General features: G+C 37.1%; 1 protein-coding gene across 1 annotated transcript in view; it reads right to left on the bottom strand.

Annotated features, from left to right (window-relative positions):
• The window catches only part of LOC122811200 (EF-hand calcium-binding domain-containing protein 4B-like), a 1881211-nt gene that overhangs the window by 285740 nt on the left and 1571469 nt on the right, over nt 1-24002 (bottom strand). The gene's annotated exons all lie outside the window — the stretch shown is intronic.

Here is a 24002-nt window from a genome sequence, read left to right as displayed (position 1 = left end):
GAAACCCAGTTCTGTTTTCTTTTGTCTGTGTTTATGAAGGTTATTAGACCTGCAAACTATATCATAAGTATATTCTTTGAGAATCGTTCAAACTGTAGGAAGGATTGCACGGGTTTAGTATCAACTGTTTTGAAGCATATCAGGTAACAGCAATGTGAAGCTAACACTGGAAGCACCTCACGCACTGTGCATCCAGAAATGAACATAAAAAGCTGCTACAATGACATCTAAAGAAAAAAAGGAGAGGTGATAATCTGTAATTAGGTACTTCACAAACCAAGGCTATGGTCAGTAAGGAAGGGGTCACATTTTTCTCATACACTATGTTTGAGTAATAAATCTTTTTCTGGCTGCCCAACCAGTTACTATGGAAATGGCTGTCTCAGTGTTTCAGAGGCATACCTATCGACTTCTTTCCTCAAGAATTTTGAACAAAGCCAATGATAACGGAGAATGAAGGGTCAAAACCAGGTATAATTTTTAAACATTTCTAATTTAAAATTTAATAGAACATGTTTCACATCAACATGCATTTTCTGAATAATAGAAGTGTGAAACATTAATGTCGGCATTAGTGACTGGCTGTGATCCTCTGTATACCTGTCAAATTTTGCTTAAGAATTCTGGACAAGTAAAAATAATGGGGTATTACAAGACCAAAATCAGGGGCAGGTTTTAAATATTGCTCTAATAAACTTAGAAAAGCTGCTAGAATAACATGTTTTGCATTAGAATGCATTTTCTGAAGGATATGACGTCTTAGACCCAAATGTCTCACTATTTATTGAGCATCATCCTCAGTGCTTTGCCATTTTATGACAGACAGATTAAAAATATGAGACAATAATCTGGGTATTCTGCAAAATTCTGGAGAATTGAGAGTTAAGATCCTGAGTGATTCATCAGAAAATCAATCATTTTACAAGGAACATGGCAAAAATGTGAGGCAAAAATCATCATTATTTATTTACTGATTGCTATTTGTTTACCAGGTAAGTGGGCTGGAGCATTGACCCTTTTCAGCCATAACCTGGAATCAAAAGTAGTAAAGGCACAAGTACAGTCAGACATTATATTTATGTAATTCTTTGTACAGTTAAGAGGTTTGTTCAACATGTAAAGTCTGATTTTTGTAAGTTGGCAGAGACATGCACGTTTATTGCCTTTCACACACTGAATAACAGGATAGGCTTTGTCTCTGCTTTGTACGATCCTGTTTTTAGGCAGAATTTTTCATGGGGTATTTTTCACTGGAGCCAGACTGACTTCTAAGGCAGTAATCATGTTATTCTATTTAATTATTCATTCATTCATTCATTCATTCATTCATTCATTCATTTATTCATTCATTCTCTTGGACCTGCTTTATCCTATTCAGTATCATTCACTCTCTTAGACGCACTTTATCTTAATCAGGATAATTTTGGGGGTAGGCAGGGATTTTCTGACAAGTTATGGGAGAAAGACAAAAATATAGTTTAGATTAATAGCTTCATAGATATTCCAAAACCAAAGAATCTTATGACCATTCATGTTTTCTCAGTTCCCTCCCTCAGGCAGCATCTCCTTTCTCCAGGAGGACCATCCTAGTCAAACCTAGAGTAAATTTGTGTATCCCCATACAGTCATCTAATTTATATTTAAAGTGAGATAGTAAACTGTACTGCTTAACATGTTGGGGAAGTTTATTCCAAAGGTTTGGGAGGTGCTGACTTATAGGAATGCCTCTCCACAGTGTTGTATTTTTGATGGTGAATATTTAGGTCCATGGTTCTAGTACTGTTGGAGTTATTGGACTTACACAGACTAGGAAAACTGGGTCTCTAATGGTGTAGGAAGAGAGACTGAGATCTCCCCCTCAAAAATCTATAAGATACTGAATAAATGATAGAGTTTCCAGTCTATCTTGACAGTTCAGGGACTTCAGGCATGTGATCCTTCTGGTTAAGAACTTTTGGGGCCTTGCTAATTGTTTGAAATGATTAAAGAGATACACCCCAAAGGGACCAATGTCGTCAAGAACTGTCCTGATCAATTTCTTGACAACCATTGTCACATTACAGTCAAAAGAGAGGAGGCTATCAGTCCAAGTACCTATGCCCCTGACATATTTTCATTTTGTACTGATAGGTACAATGTGGGGAGAGGCTGTCTACCAAATGTGATACTATACTTTTGAGCAAACAGAAGACAATCCAGGAGAAAACTGAGCAAGACGTTCAAGCACTTTGAGGAACAAGTGTCATGGCACTATGCCACCATGACAAGAAATTGCTATTAATATATATTAAAGCACATTTGTATGTAAACTAAAGTATATTACATCATACACTATATAATGTCGTGGTGTGCCAGAGCTGCGTGCAGCTCTTATTCTCTTTTTCTTTGTGGATATTCATTTAAAATTTGGTATCATGGTCATTTGAAACACATTCCTCTGTGGCAGGGTAACATGGTCAGTCCCACTTTTTTTGAGATAATCTTATACTTTACAACACACAGCAGAACAGGACCAGTCATCACTTTCAAAAAGCAGGACTATAATGCATAAAGCAAGAAAAGAAGTGGAAGGTATTTACATTAGACTCAAAGTACCAAGTTAGGAAGATTTCTAATGATAGTTCCATTTCATTACTGAGTGATGATTTTATTATTTTTCTGATGTAGCTTATTTGTAGCCAGCGTTTTTTTCAGGGGATTTAAGTATTTTGAAATTGATATGAGCAAACAAATGCAGTGGGTTATGCAGAATAATAGAAGAACAAAACACCAGTCTATGCATGCATAGGGCTGTCCAGGCAAATGGTTCTTATAGCTATGACTGCCTGACATCAAATAGTCAGCATGTGGCTACCTGGTCCTGAATGCACATGATTTGAGTCAAATATACTTAACTGTTAAAATTCAGGCCAATCTGCTCGGTGCTTCTAGGTATTTACTAATTATTAAAAAAGACTAGAACCTGTCTGCTTTATAAAGGCAGAACTTTATTTTGCTAGATGGTTACTTAGGAAACATAGCTGATAATGGTTCCTAATTATTCAGGCTTGAACTGGTGCCAAAATGGTACCATGGACCATACACCTGGCTGTTGAAATATACAATTAATCTATTCACACAGCTGTGAATATTGGTATGTGGGTCTGTATAAATACCCACTTATGAATGATAGCTTTTACATGCATGCTCTTCAAATAATTTGCTAATCCAATACAATGCCCTTTTCAAAAACACACTGTTTTGTACTACGGGTACATGCTATTTCAGACAAATTATGTCTGCACCTGCTATTTATGCATAATCAGTGAGTTTAATAGACCACCCACAACTAGTTAGTGAGTAATAGAGCAGTTTGAGGTTTTACTTAACCATATCAGCAGATGTGATGCAAGAAGACCCTCTTTGCCTTTGTTAAAAATGCAAAAGTACAAAAGTTTTGTGCAAATTGTGCCTTTGATAAAGATGAAGTAAATCATTAATCTTGGCTCTCTGCCTCTATACACAGACAGCTGAACATTTACAAAAGCATGTTCCATTCCAAATGTTATCCTAGAAGCCAACCAGATTACTAAGGAAAAGGAGCAGACACTAACGATGCACTCGTATGGTCTTCGGCAAGCCTCTGTAAGAACTGCTTTATTATGTGCTCTCTTTTTATCCCAGAAAAAAAGAGAAAATCACAAAAATGATGGAAAACATTGCAAAACTGATTCTAGAACATCTGTGGTTTGATGCTTGAGAAGGAAACTAGAGTGCAGAGCTAGGTGTCTGAATGATACAAAACTAACTTCAGACTTAATACTTTATAGATTAATAGACATTGTCATTGTTTATCTTCCAGAGTAATCTTCTGACATCACGCTCTATGCACACACACACATACACACACGGTTTCTCTCTCTCCCTTTTTAATCATTTACAAGTTTCATGTAGTACCCTTCAGCTCCCTTTGATGGGCCCATCACCTTTCCAGAGAGGGTATGCCGTCATTAGGTTTTGTATGTCTGAGGGACATACAGGGAAGACAGAAAACCATGCCTGTCTTATGTTTTTTTTCCATTTTCAGTTCAACATAGGACATTTTATACTGAAATGTTAGACCTAGCAGTTCAATCTGTGTCCTCAGCAAAAAGGTTTTGGTCTTGGCTTGGGATAATATAAAAGTTAATAGTGTCAATGATTAGTATCCTTATGAGCTTTCATGAGACACACCACTGGAAGATGGTACTATAAAAAAATGGAACAATAGTGGAAAGACAGCAAATTATGAAAAGTGGCATAAGTCTGCCTTACAGTGCTTGGTTTTCCAGACTATGTGCCTCAGGAGGCCTCTCTGCGGACTTCTCCATGTCATTCTGTGTCTATGTGGGTTTTCGTTGGGTGCTCCAGTTTTTTTTCTCACATCTCAAAGACATAATAATTGAAATAATGATCCCCAAACTGCCAACAGAGTGTTGTGTGTGTTTGCCCATCCTGTGACAGACTGACATCTTTTCTTGGTTTACTCTGCCTTCTACCAAGAGTTCCTCAATAGGAACAAGCTCCCCTACAACCACAAACTGGATAAAACTGGTATTCAGAAAATTAATGGATGAATTTAAGCAAATCAAAAATTATCATGAGAACCAAGGAAATCATAGTAAAGCTCCCTTCAGTTTAGTTTAAATGGTTAAGTATACTCATCCATAATGAACTATTTTCAGACAAGTCTCCGGCACAGAGCAGAACATTGTGATATCTTCTTATGATACTTTCTGTACATGCTCTTCTAAAGCTTTTTTGTTAACTGTTAATAATTTTATATATATGAATTTTATTTAGTATTCTGAGGTTTTAATGCATTTATTCATTAGTTTTACCTAATGTATTTCAATGCAATGTATTTTTCTTGTCACATATCTTTAAATGTTCTAGGTGATTTGTTCAGGACTCAAAAGATCAAGCAGGTCATGTTATATAACTGCTTGCTTAAAGAATGGTTAACATTTGGTTCAAATGAAGTCTGTAATTTTTGTGAAAGAAGAAAATACTTAACCATTAAAAAAACTTTCATTATTACTGCTGTGGTTGCCTTCTGAAAGGTGTACTGATAAATGATTATGAGAATGTGAATAAGAAAGACTGAAGATGAAAATGAGCACATCAGAAGCATAGCTGGCTCTACCAGTGAGTGCCCTGTGCCAGTATCACAAATCAGCATCCTAACAGAGCAAAAAAAAAAAAAAGAAAGAAAAAAAAAGCACTTCACTGTATTAATAAATCAATGTATACATTTTAGAGATCGGCTTATTACAGTCAGACCCCCCCCAGCTCGAAGAACAAAAAAAACTTCACTGTATTATATCAATCTCTACATTTTAGACATAAGATTTTTAGTTAGATCCACATACCCCCTACCAGCTCTTCCATTCAAGAGCAACAAAAAAAAAATCTGTTCTTCCTTCTATAAGCACACCAGCCAGGTGGCCAGATGCATAATAAGCCCCCCTCTTGCCCCAGGTGCTCAGGTCCCATTTCTGTGCCCTGTCTTGAGTCCTCCCTCTGCACTTTCCATATGTATAAACAAAAATTGCTTTTAAACTCTATCACACTAATTGCTCCAAATGCATACATTTGCTATAGTTTGTTCCCTGCCAGCACGGAGTGCTAAGTCTTCTTTTAAACTGTAGCAAACAGCTTGCTATAAATGTAGCAAACAGTTATGCAACTCATATCGTAGTTAAAAAACACTTTTTCTTGTAAACTGTAGCAAATAATTGCTATGGTTTAGATCACACACAGAGCACTGCAGTGCTCAGGTTAATGCAATACTGGGATATAAAATACACAATCTAGGGAAAAGGCAAATTACCTGCACTCATTCCTATGATATACGGTCACGGGAATGGGCAAATCACCAATACTCATTAGTTTAAAATACAGTCACAGCAATGGGCAAATCATCCATATCCCTTACTATAACATGCAGTCTTAGGAAGAGGCAAATTATCCATACTCCTTACTTTAATATATAATCACATCTATGAGAAAAAACATCCATACCCCTTGCTATAATATACAGTCATGCGAATAAGCAAAAAAACCCTAACCCTTACTTTAATATACAATTATAGGAAGAGCAAATCAGCCATACCTTCTACTTTAATATACAGTCACAGCAAATGGACAAATCACTCATACCCCTTATTTTAATATACAGTCATGGCAATGAGCAGATCACCCATGCCCTTTACTGTAATATACAATCATGGCAATGAGCAAATAACCCATAACTGTCACTTTAATATACATTTAGGGCAATGGGCAAATCATCCATACCCCTTAGTGTACTATACAGACATGGCAATGGGAAACCACCCATACCCCTTACTTTACTTTGCAGTCAGGGGAATGGCCAAATCACTCACACCACTTATGACTGGATGGGCAAATCCTCACTCTTTTTTTTGTACCAAACTTCTTTAAATTCAGTGAGGTAATGGGAGAGTTATTAAATTGTTTGCCCTTATTCTATTGGTCTGTGACCATGGAGTTATTTTTATATAAGTAGTATATTGGGGCAAAACACACTTTCCTTTCAGATTTTTGGTTGTTTTGTCTTTTGATATTATTGATTGTGTACTGGGGCAACTCAGTGATACAGTGGTTTGCACTACTTCCTCCCAGCACTCGGTCTGTCATTTGATGATCATCTGAGATGCCTTCTAAGTGGATTCAACATATCCTTCCTATGTTCGTACATATTTTCTTTGAGTGTTCCAGTTTTGTGTGTGTCTCTGTTTGTTCTTCTGTGGGCTGGCACCTCATCTGGAATTGTTTCCTTGTCTAATGCTCAGTGAGTCAGTCATGCAATAGGGTCTGGTTCACTTGTGGCCCTGAACTGGACTAAGCAGATAATCAGAAAGTCTATAAATTAATTATTGCTTTTCTAAATATCAGCTGCTGATTTTAGTTTAAATAGCATCTGTAAGGGTACTGTTGTCTTAGCAGACTTCAGTCTTCTGTTTACTAATTCGGTTCTACTGACAAATGCAAAACTTGTATGAAATTTATACTTCTACTTGTAATAGTTCTAGAGTTCTAGCTGCATTCTTACACAAACAACTTACCATTCTCTGGATGTCTCATTTACCCACATCTTTCAGTCTGTAACTACAAATTTGTAAAATGGCTGGTTCACTGCAAGGCCTAAGTGAATTCCAGGGCTTGAGAGCTAAGTAGATCTGTTATTCCTACCATCACTAGTTCTCTTTCTTTCTGTCGCTCTTTGTGCCCGTCTATAGATTTATGCACACACACAATAATTTATGCCATCTCCTCAAAATGTAATAACAACAAATCTTAAACGATTGCACTTTACAGTGCAAAATGCAGCTCATTCAAAAACAACGAAAAATAAAACATCTTTTTTTTTTACCTTCATGCTTCCTGCTAATTGTGTATTACCAAATCTGAGATTAAGCAACATTACAGCAAGACAGATATTTAAAGACACTAAAGGGGAGCTTACAGAGATTGAAATCACACTAAATAAGATCAGCAATCAGATTAAAGCATGCTACTAAATTCCCCTCCATATCTCCAAAAAATTACACAATAGTCCTAAATATTCAGGAATGAACTCCCAAATAAGTAGGAATGCTAATATCCTGGGTGATTTTAACTATCTAATGATTAAATGGGGGACCTATACCACCAATATAGGATATGAACAGACATTCTTTGATTTTATAAACAAAAACTCTGGATCAAATTATTAAATACTTTACTAGAGAAAATAATAACTACCATCCCCAATATATCCCGCTCAAGTCAAACAACAAACTAATAACCTTCTCCACCAAAATCCCTAAACTATCAGAAACAAACAAGATAGAATTAAGGGCTACAAAAGTACAAATCTCCCACAATACTATGACAAAGTTTTGAGTGTAATAATATTATTATCTATAGTGTTGATACTCCAAAGAGTTGTGAGTTATGTAGAACATTCTATTCACATTTGGAATAATATGTTAAACTGGCAGTCCTAACTAGATCTAAACAAATGGGGTGGTCTAAAAGTAAACTAGTGTAATGGCCAACAAGCCTTAATAAACAATCTAATAAAATGAAGAAACTCATAAATCATTACAGTGGAACACATGACCCTCAGATTAAAAACATCAAACAAAGAGATAAGAAATAAAAAAAAAAAACAATGTAAGAACAAAGGCATGCAATGAACACAGACTAGCTACAGAAACAAAAGACAAATGTGAATCCTTCTTTAGTTATGTCAGAAAAATAAAAACCACCACCCAACATTGCTTATTCAAAATGGTACTAAATACTCTAATCCAGTGGATATTGTCAACATACTGGCAAATATATTAACTGCCAAATTCACTCCAGAGACTTTTATTCTTAACACACTTATCCCTGATGGAATTAAGTCATCAACCATCTTGAAACAGCTTGTACTGAATGTACTTTCCAAAATTAAGAACATGTTACCTGTGGCATTTGACAACATACTAGTTTCTTACCTATTAGCACTAAGAAAACATTGGGTGATCCACTCCTCATCTTCTTCAACCTCAGCTTAGCAAATGGCTTTGTCCTACATGAGTGGCAAACAGCTGTTGTGATGCTGTTCCACAGGGGTGGTCCCACTACAGACCACAGGAATTCCAGACCAATCAGTCTAACAAGTATTATATGCAAAGCCATGGAACATATCCTAATTAACTATGATATCAAAAACTTATCAGATTTGGGTAGATGAATCTCATAAACCTCTTTGAGAGGGTTACTCATGCTGTAGACCTTGTACCAACTGCCCATACCTTGCCACGGCATTCTAATCATATCACATGGAAATATAATAAAACAAGCTGAAAGAGTTCTAAACTGACCCATATGTGGCTAGGATGACAGCCAAATGGGTAAGATACAAAATTCATACAGCTGGGGTGCATCTTCAGAGTATGAATTGATTGGTGGACTTCTGCTGGGATATGAACTGGGATATCTGCTGTTTGGTATCTAATTCTCAGATCTCTTCTTGTCAAATAAGAATCTATGGTTAATAACATTTGTGGATAATTGTAAGCTGGGAGTTGTCATCAACTTCCCCTTTGACATGCATACATCGGCAAGACACTAACTGGCAGTCATGTGGACAATACCCTTTGTGTTGACCTAATCTTATGAAATAGTATCCTGAGTGGTGTTGACCCCACCCTTCTTATGATAACATGGTATCACCCTGGGGTGAAATCTCATTCAGATGTGTTTGTGTTTCCTTACCATGATACCAAGAAGATCTCTTGCTAACAGCGGCTGCTTTGTGGAACCTTTAATGCTAGTGTGGCACTGGTCTCACACACACACACACACACACACACACACACACACACACACACAAAATAATGTATACTAATGATTAATCAGTTTGCAAAAATAAAGGTATTTCTTATTTGCTATTAAACAGCAAATTTGCATTTATAATAGAGACCTAGCTGGATGTTCACTTAAGCCTCACTTGGCCACATTTGTTCTATTCTGGATCTCCTTTATCTACTGTCCTAGGCAGAGTAATATAATGGTTTTGAGGAATGGTCTTCTGCTTTAGATCTTCATTTGAAGTGGTCCACCCTTTGGGTTATGATACTACCACATTGAAGGCCTACTGGCAACAGAAACAAACTGAAGGTTTTCAGTTATTAATCATCTGTCATACAGCATGAGGTTATTTCTTTAAGAGTTCTATAATTTCCTCATCAGCTTCTTGTCATTAGTTAGTTTTTTGGGAACACATATCTGAGCTGATGAATTGGAACCTCTTACTAAATAAATCATGTCAACTGTGCTGAGATCTACATTTACCCAGGCTGCCTTCACTGGCATGTAATGTAAAGGAAATGCATTAGATTTGATCCTAGAAATGATATGGCCACTGAGGAATTAATGTCAATTAAAAGGATTCAAAAATACAAAAGAGAGCAAAATTAAATCAGCAAAAGCAAAAACTACAAATGACGAGCCAAACTGAAACAAAAAAGGTATTAATGAAGACAGACAATTCCACCTATAGCCTTCCAATGTTAGGGGTTTCATTCTCTTAGCTAAGTATATTAAGTTAATTCGGTTCCACTTTTTACAGAGGGATAACGTCACAACTATGATCCAGGTGACATCTGTTAATTAGCAGATCAGGTGCCTACTGGAACTGGAGGGGGGGTGAAGGGGCTGTACCTTCTCAACTCTCTTTGTTGGGGGAAGGAAGGTGCGTGCCCACAGCACACAATGTTCACCAATTTCCCTAGCAGAGGCTGGAAGAACTTAAAGGATTTTCTAATTCTAGTTTCTGCAGCCATTTGTGGGTTTACATAACTTCTGTAAGTGACAGTCTTGTGCTAAAACAATTGACGTTCCTCCTGGAGACCACTCAGTGGGTATGCATGGGGCATTAGCAGCCCAACAATGATGACTTCTCTCAACTGAATCTCACCTTGGTGAAGGAGGATGAATAAGCCAGAGGGGCCAAGAAGGGACAAATGATCATCTAGCAGCAGGGGAAAAGAAAGCTCAAAAAAGAATAGGAACTCCATGGTTGCAACTATGGGGAAAAGGCAAAATCCTTAATAAAAATATCATCAGTCCCGGGACCACATTTGCAGTACTTGGGTGCAACAAGAACAAAAAGAAAGGTTCAATGTCAAGCAAAAGCAGCTTCCCAAAGAAGAATTAACTAAGTGTTTGGCAAAATGAACCACATTTTAAATCAGAAGTTATACAAATATTGAAAGTGATAGTATCAGAAAAAACACAACTAAACCACCATAGGAAGGTGCGTATCAAAAACAATGCAAATTAAAACGTTAAAACTTTAATCAATGTATTAAAATTAAATGAGGAAGTGGATTTAATGCATGTGATCTGAAGAAGGCAGGAGCCAAAAGTGCTCATTGTCCACTTTAAAGAATTTTAATACATCTCGATTAAAGTTTTAACGTTTTAATTTGCATTGTTTTTGATATGCACCTTCCTATGGTGGTTTAGTTGTGTTGTTTTCTTATATTTTTTCCTCATCTTAACTAACCTTAAATTGCTGGCGTTTGTTTTGTTTTAAAATGTTGAACGTGAAGTACAGTTATGGTGAGTTGCAAAACTGCAACACCTGTGTCTCAATTAAATGGGATCTCTAAGTATTTTTTGAACCTGTCTTAAAAGAAATCCTTGTTGTAATACCACACGAAAGAAGACTCCGTTGCAATTTTATAAAAGGTTTAATCCAAAGGTTATAGTTTCATTCAATAGCACGAAAAAACACACTTCTATTCTCTTCTCTAGCGCCTCGGCAAAAAGCCTTTTCAGAGTAGATAATTCCCTGAACCACACAATTAACCATTCTTTTATACACCTACTATCACACACTAATTATATACAATTATTCAATCGACTTATTCATACATTTTCTTAAAAAAACAGAACAAATAAAATTGCAGTGAAATGCTATGTTTCTAACAGACATGCATTACAGCAAACTTTTCCATGAACAATCGCTATTCAAACCATTTGGTTTGAGCGTATTAAATTTTAATATAAAATATAATTCCTTCTTCCTAAGTATTTGTTTTATAGATTTTTCATTCAAATACTTCAAATTCTCAATACTATCTAATACTGACACCTTTAAATTTTCCACCTTTCCCTCATGATACTTCAAAAAATGCCCTGCCAAAGGGCTGGTCTCCTTATTTTTTAAAATGTCCCTTACATGTTCCTTTATCCTACATGCCAGTGTTCTTTTCGTCTCCCCGACATAAAACTTTTTACAGCCACACTCAATTCCATATATTACTGCCATGGAATTACAATCATAGTTTCCCTTTATTTCAAATGCAGTATTATTAATCTGATGAAATTGTTTTACAATAAACTTACAAATAGTACATTTCCCACATTTCTTTGTTCCATATTCCTTGACCTGTGACAACATTGGTTGATATACCATTTTAAACCTGCTATGTATCAAAAAATCTTGTATATTTCTGCCCCTACGGTATGAAAAAACTATATTTTTGTTTTTTAAACACTCTACTTCCTTTTGCAATAGCTTCCAACTATTTAAAACATAATTTTTAACACTATTAGAAGCTATAGAAAAAGTAGAAACAAAATATACATTCTCCTTATTATCCTGTGTTGTATTCCATGCCCCCCCAGGATAATACCTTCCACATTTTTTAACTTTATCCAAACTCTGATTTATGTTATATTGATTGTAACCCCTTTGTATAAATTTATTACAAGTTGCCATAAGTTCCTTCTCCTTAACTATAGCATTACTGCACAATCTGTTTACCCTATTTAGTTCTGTGTAGGGAATAGCTTTCATAATATGCAAGGGATGATGGCTGCTACCATGTAATACAGAACCACTTCCCTGAAATTTCCTGTGTATTTGATACTCTATTTTTTGTTCTTCTTTTCCCATAATAGAAATATCTAAATATTGCACTTCTTGGCCCATCTGTAGCCCATCAAATTTAATATTCATTGAATTATTCTGTATTTCAGTTAAAAAATTGCCAACTTCTGATTGTCCCCCTTTACATATAAACACTAAATCATCAATATAACGATAGTACATCTGTACATATTTCTCAAAAAATGCATTAGTATATATGTATTTATCCTCGAAAAATCCCATAAATACATTTGCATAACTAGGGGCAAAGGCTGCCCCCATTTAAAAGAAATCCTATTTGAAAGTGCAACATCCTTACATCATTAAGACACAGTTGGTAAAATGAGTTTTTTGATCTGATCCACACACTATCCAGTTTAAAATTCAAGCTCCCATTAGCAAGTTTATACAATACTAAGCTGATCAGGTGAAACAATATAAAGAAATTTCACTAGTAAGTTTATCCAGTACTAAACTTAACAGTTGAAACAATATAAAACTAGTCTAGAATGATCTGAAAGCCTTTGCTAGGCTAGCTGTTCCTTAGGCTCAGAATACATTATCCTGAGCAGGTGTTGGTAGCTGATAAGACGGGTATCACTAATGATCTGAAGCTTTTGTTTGTATTACATGCATCCCCTGTTCCTATGAGAAACACTTACCCTGATATGATCATGATATCTGAATGAAGACTAATACTGGACAAACATTCTGCTATGCATTAGTCAAACTTTCCATACAAATGCAGACAGTTAAGGCTTGAGCTTCTTCCTGTTGTCCTGGGTTTGAGTCCCTAAGTCTCCAATCTACTTAATGTGTGACTTTGTGCAAGTCAGTTCACCAAGCTGCATTCAATCAGCCCAATATATTTTATCATATTCAGGAAACACTGCACAGTATAGTGTATTTATTCAACTGGAAAGTTTTTTTTATCCTTAGACTGTGAGGCAGCTAGCCAATTCTTTGAAGAAAAGGCTGACTTTTTTTCTTGGGGATTTTCTATAACACACCCATAGGGCTTAACACTGATTATGATAATGTAGGCATGGTACAAGTTTCATTAGGTTGACTATTAAGTGGTCATGAATTTGATTTCTGGCTTACATTGTACATGCACTCTTAATTATATGTCATCTAGAGTACATTTTTCTTAGCTGGTGGCCTCAATGCAGTTATCTTCAGAAAGAAGCAATACCTCCAACATATTTGAAGAAGGCCTTAACAATTATAATTAAAGTTGTTTTCATATAGCCTGAATCAGTTTTAAAATCTTGTGACCTCTTCACTCTATTTAGTCAGGCTTGAGGACTATTCATAACAGGGGGCCTACCCTTCTCAGGGTCTTTAACAACCTCCTATTAGTGAGACATCATTTCTGTCTTCATCTTGTTTATTTCTACACTGCACCTGATCCCACGGATCACTGTATCATGTTGCAACATCTTTACTTCTGCTGTGACCTTTCTTCTATGGTCCCCAATTGATTTGCTTTGTACTTTTCAAGGCACTCAAACACAGAGGTCCAAGGAATGTATTACTCTGACAGCTACTCTCTGCTGTGCAGGGTTCCACAGTGAGGTTATTGTTTTTTAAGCAATCTTTGCTTCATCTGGGAGACAATTTCCGAAAGTTATTTTATCAAAGCTATGCTGATAATGCTCTGTTCTACCCTCCATTCGAGGAAGTGCTGCATTTTGAGACTTTTGAATCATATCTTGGGTCTAATATAACATGCATGTCCAAGGGTTTATTGAAGTTTAAAACTATTAAGGACAGGATTTGTTTCCCTCCGCCTTCATTTAGCTATTTTATGAGTTTGAGCAAGTTACTTATTAAGACAGTGATCCGTTGGGTCATCCCTAAAAAAGGTCCCTTAAATCTAGTGGGCTTACCTTCGTAAGAAATAAAATAAAACAATAAATATTATAGCAATAATCAACAACGTGGGTATGGTATATTAAGATTTACCCATGGCTGATGAGGTTTAATTGTAAGGGTGAAGCCAGAGTGATTAAACAAAGCCAACCATGGGTAAATCTACAATGTTCCACACCACAGAGTCGGTCATTGCTATTATACAATGATATTATTTAAGAAAATAATTACTTATTTTTCCTAAATGTCTGTATTACGGCTCCATGGTGTTCTACTTTCCTCAGATATCCTATCCCGCTGCTTTTTTTGATGTAAAGCACAGGTGTATGAGACTTTCATTCCCATGCTTGCGCAGTACATCAGTGCTGTGTGATGGATGCTGTTTATAAGATGCAATGGAGAAAGGAAGATCTCCATTGCTTTTTTGTTTTGTTTGTTTTTAATTAAAAAAAAAAGATACTGGGAGACACTGAAGGTACAGGAGAGACAGGACACAGAAAATCAAAGGATAATCAGGTAAGTTTCTCTAGTTTTGCATAACGTACCTGATTATCCTTTTATTTTTGTCTGCCCCATCTCTCTCATTGGTTTCAAGTCTCTGGTTTTGTAAGTTTATTTATTATTTTTTTTAAGTGGAATTTTTATGGCATATATTAATGGAAGAAAGTCCGGGCAACCGAACCTTTCTCCATTGGTATATGCTCGGATTTACAACGGGTACACTGATTGGGCTGACCAATCAGCATGCTACTTTTTGAATGTTAATGGCCAGTCATTGTATATAACATAATATAATATAATATAATATAAAATATATTATTAATATATTACATTATATTATATAGCCATCTGAAGAATGTGTGGCTCTAGAAGTACTTTCCACTGGGCATTCTGCACTAATTTTCACCGATTTAGGTTAATATGATGCCATGTATCAGGATTAACTTGTATGGATTTCAAGCATCATTAGCTGTGTATAATCCTGCAATTAGATGAATAACTGGAAAACAAGTGTGGAATCTGTTCTTCAGAATCTGTAGTGGCATCCAGTGACCTCAGTAAGTACAAGGCAATATTCATTTATTTAGCCCTGCATAATATGGGCCGGTGATCAAATTTACCTGAAATAAGCGTTGGCTCTACACAGGTCAGTTGAGCGAGTCCGCTCATCTAATAGTGGACTGCTTCACAGGCTGAAGTTGGATACTTCTGGCCTACAGTCATTGTGATGTGAAACCTTGCACTTGTAGAACAGACTGGCATGCCAGATTCTGAAAGCCCATCAACCAGCTGCTTAAACTGGTTCTTAGACCTGTTAATTTTACTATACATTCTACTACATTTGACCACTATAAGGGTTTCTGCTGTAATGAATAGTTTGGGCTCCTTTAACTGGCCACTTGATACATCACTCAGGGTCTTATGTGATTCAGCTGTAAAGTGTCTTGTTATAGGCACAAGAATAACATTTGATATGACCTGAGTGACACTTCAAAAATTGTTGGGATTAGACTGAAGGCTATTTATAATTATTGCTCATTAATACCTCCTCTGTACAAAGAGTTAAACTGGATGAGTCTACAATTCAGTCTAATTCAGGAACAATCATCATTAGATAATTTTAATAACAGATGTTTCAAACTGAAGTTACGGATCTCTTTTGCAGGACAAAAAATGCAAATTAAATGAAAATCTTACTCAGCATATCATAAGCATTGTTTTTATTTATTCATTTGTTTCATATGTCGACAAGTCATTACTTGCAGCACTTAAAATATCAGAATAATAGTAATCATAATGGGAGAATGACCTTATGTCCTTTTGAGTTCTGACACTCCACAGTTGACAAACTTGCAAACTTGCAATATCTAGAATCTTGATATGTTCTTTACAAACCCCTAGCTTTCACTGCAGATGTCCTGACAAATAATTTAACATATTCTGAAATAAATCTTTTAAGATTATTTTCTGGATTTTTTTCTGACAAAAATAGGTAGATAACCAATTTTCCTAACGGTTTCTAGATACCTCTTCAGAATTTTCCAGTTATTTTTAACCAGCATTCTTATACTAGATTCATCTACTGAAGATTTCAACAACACAGATAATCCAAAATCTCTCTTATTATCATCAGTGGGTGTTTGCTCCACCAGTCTATGTGATTTATACATTGTACTTGTCCTTGATGTCATAAAATATCATGTTTAGTGTTTGCACTCACCTACTTGTAATAAAATGAACCATTTTTAATTTAAGCACTAAAGCAGCCATGAGTGTCTTGTCCAAGTCAGTAGCCCTGCTTGGATGTAATGACATCATTCACATAGAGAATTACAGATTAGCTGATGCATGAATTAGTAAGCAATTTGTTTTAAAAAAAGAAACTAGCTGATTTACAATTGCTTGCCAATCAATACTTTCCCCCTTACAAATGCACACATCTGCTTCAAGAAAAAAAAACCAAAAACTCATAGAACAAAATAATAATGCTAGAGCTTTCATTCATGGAAATGATCACTAGTTGCCATAAGTCCCCAAACCAGCATCACTAATATGCAATGAATGCGCACCTGGAAAAAGAATGAACATCAGGATGTTCACTCTGGACTTGGATGTATCATGTGAATTTTACACTTATTTTAGCTTTGAGTGGATTAAAATGTTTCATTTTATTGCAAGTCGGTGATCACAAGCACAAAGATGTATTGTACTACCAGGTAAGCATATTTTTGTACTAGGGAAAATGCATTAAACATGATGGAAATGCAATCTGATTTAAAAAAAAAATCTTCATCAGCTTTCCTAACCAGCTGCCTTTTAACTATATACTTTTTCAAAGTTTTAAGGTGTGTACTATTGCAATTTAAGTATCTATTGCCCCTCACATCCCTTAATTTGCATGTACTAACTTGACACTCACACAACAGCAACCACAGGGGAACTCCATAGCAGGTGTCAACAGTCACTGTTGTATGAGTTGATAGATCCTGCACTTGGCTTGGAGTGCATTAGGCAGTTTCTTGCAAGCATCTCACTTTCTTTTGCTGACATGACATAATACTGTTGTTTCAATCTGCATAGTACTACTGTTGCCTTTATCAAATGATGTATTCTGTCCTTTAATGTCCTCAATGTCCTGGACCGTGCAAGTGAGTAACAACTAAATGCATAAAACTTTTCTACAAGTACCATATTTTCAACTACACTGATACTTTAGATGTTCTGCAAAATGACTTAAAAACAGGGAAAAAAACTCATACAATTTAAAAATCACAGGGGCAAATGTGAAAGGAATGGAAGCCTATGCTATATTGATGTAAACAAAATGAATGTGATAACGTGAGATGAGATTTGGGTAAACAAAGTGTTTATCAGGTCAGAGATATTAGAAACCAAAAAGAAAGCAATGCATTAGCAATGCATGTGATGCAAGTAGGGAACACACACACTTTTAAGTTCCTGGTTCTCCATATTGTCCATAGAAATAAAAGAAGTGGAAATATTACTAACAATACTGAAGCTTTGGAACAAGAATGGATTATTAAATTCCAGACAGACAGACCACCTGGCATAAACTCCAAGATTTCTTTAAAACCATTTCTTAGAAACAGGGCCTTGAAGCACTGATGCTTTAGTTATTTAGTATTTTTTATGCTTTTTTATATAGCTTTTAATATTGTAACTAGAAAATTTTAGAAATGTACCTCACATTCTACACAGCCTCTCTGTTTTTATATCTATTTTTTATATATATGTATATTTTTATACCTTAATTATTATTATTTGGTGTATTGATTTTAACATGGAATTGATTGGTTGACACCATGATGCATCACTATTTAAATGAAGTTTTAACTGCTATAATTTGTCTGATGAAGCAGAGAGGACTCTGCGAAAACACTCATATTGTTTTCTAACTAAAGAGTTACGTGCCGTGTGTATCCAGCGAGTTTTATTTTATTTATTGCTTCTTCTTTATTATCGCTGGTTACTTCATCCAGAGTCGAGGACTTTATTTCTGTATGTTCTAGAAATAGACAGATTTTGCCATTCCTGCACTAGCAATGATGTACTGATGAATAATGTGTGAGGTACTGCAAGTTGTTGTCATAGCCCACAGTCTCAGAAATTTGCTGCCTATGTCATACCTGAATGCTACCAATATCTTTTTAAAGAAAATTATAAGTAGCCTTATGAGAGACACTAATGTCTTTACTCCAACACCAAGAACAGATAAAGTAGCTGTTGTGATTCTGAATCTTGTTTCAGACTTATTAGCAGCGTACAAGGTATGTGATGAATTTGATGGATCTATTACTCTTAGAATTTGGGCTGAACTAAATTAAGAACTACTCATTTTCTTTCTTGTAAGAAACTGAGAATAGCAGAATATAACCTTTCCTATTTATTTTAATTTATACATGCCACTAGAGTGCAGTATCACAATGTATAGTGTGACTCTACATGACATAAAGTATACACATAGGGCTAGAAAACTTAACAGTGCTTGGTGGGGATGAAGTGTTATATGTCTCTTCAATACCCTGTACCAGGAGTAAACGATAAAGAAACGGAAACAGTAGTGAGTCAAAATTTGAAAGTTACTCAACTAAAAGACAAGTTAAAAATGAATGGAAATCACTATGAGAACTGAAAAGCTTTCAAGCAGTGCTCTGAGCATTACTGTTGGTGCAGACTGGGGAAGGAAAAATGACTACCAATGAACTGTACTGTTGCTTAAAATGGTGATCAATGCACACTAGATTTCTACAACAGATTTATTTTTGCTGAAGAATAATAGGATCTTATATTGTCAACTGTCATTCATTCATCAACAATTGGGTTTGGATCTGACCCTCGGATCCAATTCGGCTATTTTCTTTTTTTACAGCTCATGGCAACCAGAATCCGCAAGCTCCTCCCTTACTCATAATGCTCTGTCCTCTAACATACCTCAGATCTCGTTTGCCATTTTCACATTTGGACGTAGTCACTCTGAGCTCTCAAGCACTGGCAAAGTCAGTCAGTTAAGCGAACTGCTTAGCTGCTTATCTAAAGTTGCTTACTTTTTTCTTTCTATATATACATATACATATACACACACACACACACACACACACACACACACACACACACACACACACACACACACACACACACACACACACCTATATCCTCACTACTGATACTAGGACTATATAAAGTTAATAGGTAACCCGGAGGTCATTTCATCCCAATGTAATACCATAGATACTGTAGTCAATAACCATGACTGTATTTATTAATGCCCATGTCCAGGAGGATTGTGGGCACTAACCACGGTAAGAATTTACGGTGTCCCATCCAAACATCCAGGTTCCTCTTGAACAGTGTCATAGAGGTGCTCTGCTTCACATGAATTGGCAGTGTATTCCAAAGATGCGGCAGTTGCTGGGAGACAAATCTGCCCCTCCAGCATGTCCTATTCAAGTCACAGGCCATATTTAGGTCCCTGGAATGGGTAGCTCTAGTCCTGTTTGATTTCCAGATGTGAAGCAAATTCATTAGGTATGAGTTGGAGATTGCTCTGTAAACCAGGCATAAGTCTCCCCTAAGAAGTCAATACTATACTAAGAATACTGAGAGGTACTTTAGTTGGTCTATGTAAGGCACGTGCTGGAGTCACTTGATCTTCCTAGTTAGAAACATCTGAGGTCTCTCCAATTGCTGCAAGTGCTTTGTACAGTACATACTGAAAGGGGCATTATACTCAATTATGGGTCTGATTAGTGACGAGTATAGAGGGGTTATACCCTTCTTTGTTCTAGAGGCGATGCCTTTGGTAATCAAGTGTGCTACGTAGAATGCCTTCCTCACTACAGTAGATACATGGTGGTCAAAGTTAAGGTCGCCATCTACTTGTGATCCCAGATCTCTTACCACTTCGTAGATACATAGGGTATTGTTGTTAATTTGATAGTGTGAAGGGACAGTGTTTCTACCAAATGGAATGATGTCATTGGTCTGTGCAAGACCCTCCTGAAGTATAGTGACATAATTTGAGGATTCAATAATTGCACCCAGTCTGCAGTCATCCACAAACTTGGTCAGCCACAGCCCCTTAGTTTTGGCTTGAACATCTGAGAAGTATGTACCAAACCGTAGGGGGCCCAGCACTGACCCTTGTAGCACCCCACTGGTGACTGGTCTGCTGGTTGATGAGGAGTCACCCACTTTGATAGTGTGTGACCAGTTTGTGAGCCAGTTGGCAACCCTTCTTACAAAGGGGTTTAGATTTAGTTTGCTAAATTTATCGGTAATGCATGACTGTGGGATTATGTCAAAGGTCTTTGCCAAGTCGAGGTATGCAGTGTGCACAGATTTGCCGGCATCAATGGCCTTGGTCACATTTATGAAGAAATCAACCAAGTTTAACAGGCAGGATATGCCCTTGATGAAGCAGAAATGGGTCAGATCCAGAGTTTGGAGTTCGCCTTTGTCTTTATTTATGATGTCCATGATGATATGTTCCATAGTTTTACAGATGAGGCTTGTTAGACTTATGGGTCTATAATTTCCTGGGTCTGTTGCTAGGCCACCTTTGTGGAGGGGTATAACTGTTGCTGTTCTCCATTCCACAGGAGCAAAGCCAGTGGGTAGGCTGTGATTGAATGGGGTAGTTAATGGTGATGCTAGTTCATGTTTGTTTAAAAGACAGCCTGGGATGCTGTCTGGTCCCATAGAGGCTGTGTTTTTTTGCCTTAGACAAGGCTTTAATGACCTGCTCTTCAGATATGTAGGGTGGGGGGAAGTTGGGGGCAAGGTATGTAATAAGTTTGGAGGGGATAAGGGAGTGAAATTTTCATCAAATCTGTCCTCTAGCAGGTTTGCTATCTTTGTGGGTTCAGTCTGTGTGTGTGATACAGTTAGTCAATAGTTCGGCAAATGCTTGGGTCCTACCTTTTAAGCTACATATGTAGCTGTAAAAGGCTTTATGATTATCCTTGGCTGTGACTGCTAAGTTTTTCTTAAAGCTACCCTTACAGGACTTCACGTGTTGTCTTATTTGCCTGTTGAGGCTGAGGAGGGTGCTTTTCCATTGTTGTGGCCTCACCTTTCTTAGACAATGATTTTTTGTGTTCATTGTACAGTTTGTTGATGCTGGATATCCACCAGGGCATCTTTTTTTTTTTTTTTAGTTGTGGCTCTGCTTTGATTCTCTCTGGAAACAGCCAAGTCTATTCACTTACACAAGTGATTGTACAGGGCTTTAGTATAAGCTTTGGTGTATTTACCACTTCCAGCTGGAGGTGGGGATTGGAATGCCTTTATACCTTCCTCTAGGAGGGTATAGTTAGCTTTGGTGAAGTTGTTTAAACTGACTTCGCAATTTGTGATTTCTAGTGTTAGTGCCATTTCGAACGCAACTGATATGTGGTCAGATTTAACTAATACTGGTCCAACAGCTGCAGCGATGCATGTGTTTGTCATGTTAGTGAGGTCCAGATCTAGTATGCTTGTTCCTCTTGTTGGGGTTTGAACAGTTTAAGATCAAGGAACTTTTGTGCTAGTGACTTAGGGCTAGAGTTTCCCTGCTGATGGTGGGATAACTGAAATCTCCCATGTCCAAAGTGTTTAGCAATATTTGGATCAACTCCAGTTTGATCAAGTAGGCCTTGTGTGCATCATGATCTATGGAGGGGGCTCTATAACTAGACATGACTTGAATGGGATTCTTACCCACAGTAATCTGAATATGGAGTAACTCCATGGCATTGTCCAGTCTAACTAGTCAGGAAGTGAATTTATCTCTAAGATAGATAGAAACACTGCCTCCTTTGGTTCTCACACGTTCATTTTGCGATCTGAAGGTGTGGAAGGCACTGTAGCCTTGCAAGGCAGGGGTACTCTCTGAGGCCTTTAACAAGGTTTCTGTGACTGCACAGACATCTACATCCTCCAGTGATAGACGTGCTTCCAGGGTGTGCAGTTTTTTTTTTTAAGTGCCCAGCCTTTAGCAGTATAAACCTTATTTGGTTATGGTTGGCAATTTTCATGTCGGCAATTTTGTTTTTGAGACTTTTCCTAAAAAGAGGCACTATTGGGGGAGACAAGAGCCTTTGCCAAGAGCTAAAAGCCTAGTGGTGCCAGCTACAAACCATTTCTGGCAAAGCAATGAGGTTTGTCAACCATGTCATCCCAGGAGGACAGAAACTGGATCCCCTTTGAATGACATGAAAAACTAAGCCAATTATTGAAATCAATCATTTTTTGCTTATACTATGGCATCATTCTAGGTGAGGGTAATATGCTGTTCAAGGCTAGGGACATACTTGCCTGGAACACATACCTGGAGAGCACAATCATGTCTCTCTTCATATAGTCCAGTGAGTTACATCTTAGGTCGTTCACTGCAACATGAGCTATGATGGAGTTATAATGGTACTTGTTGCTGAGAGACCTGAGTGCATGCATGACCTGACGAGTCTTTGAATCTTGGCACTTCACAGGCAGCTGACTTTGACTTTCTCTTTATCTAACCTGGTGAGTGGGACATTGTGTGTCTCACTATGAAGTCTCTAATGACAAGAAAATTAGTTTTTTGAGTTTTAAGCCTTAAGGGCTTGGTAGGTGAGACACTGGTGTTGCTGTGTGTCTTGAGTGCTATGGGAACTGTGTTAGCTGTAGCAGTCTTTTGTTTTGGAGGTCTCTGGTGTTTCGGTAAGTATTTTTGAGAAAACCTCCACATATGTTGATGTGTTGTATGAGTGTTACTGTTTTAAGTGCAAGAGAGCAGGGATTCAAGATTCTTGCTGTAGATACATCTCTTGCACTCTGTACTAAAGTGAGTTATTAGTTGAGGTTTGTCAGTGTACATGAGGCAGTTGCTACACTGTCTCAGGAGACCCAAGTCAACAAGGCTGTTAGGAGAATTAATGGTAGTGTATCTGTCCATAATGCTAAGTCTGAGGAACTGTTATCACAAAGGGTGTGCTTTCAGGACTGATTTAGGATAGGTGATCTGTAGATGGGGATTTCTGATGGTGTTTTTGGAAGATGGTTTAATAGGTCACAGCTCACAAGCAATACTTCTTAGACCAGAAATATACTAAAGATGAGGACTACACTAATATACTACAGCTGTGTTTTTATTTATTTATTTTATTTAACATTTGTTTACTGGGAAAGTCTGACTTGGAACAAAGCCAATTTTCTGTGGAGGCCCAGGGAGAAATGCTCTAAATGCATGTTTTTGTAACGTGGTAGGAAACTGGAGCACCCAGAGGAAACCCGCTCAAATGCAGGGAGGACATGCAGACTCCACACAGAAGGCACCCCAGTCGAGAATCGAACCGGGGAACCTCTTGCTGTGAGGCGACAACTGCACCATCCATAAAGTATCTCAGGGGAAAAATTGTTGCAATTATCTGTCTGGCTATGGCACACAATTGCACAGTAGTGTGCGGTGCTGCATGACATGCAAACAAGCAAAAACTCGCTCACACAGGGGGTTACATACCAGAAGCTAAAAACCTATTAAAAAAAAAAAAAAAATTCAAAAGAACCAATGAAGATGCTTACTTCAGGCCCTAGACCAATCACCCTATATATATAGGCTCCTGTCAGCACACTTCTCTCACAGGGGTGCAGAAGGTCCCCTTCCAATCAATGATGGCTTGGAAAATGTGAT

Source organism: Protopterus annectens, chromosome 9.part0 (genome assembly GCF_019279795.1).
Source record: "Protopterus annectens isolate FY-2018-M chromosome 9.part0, PAN1.0, whole genome shotgun sequence".
Lineage (NCBI taxonomy): Eukaryota > Metazoa > Chordata > Ceratodontiformes > Protopteridae > Protopterus > Protopterus annectens.
This window is presented reverse-complemented; position numbering and strand designations above follow the sequence as displayed.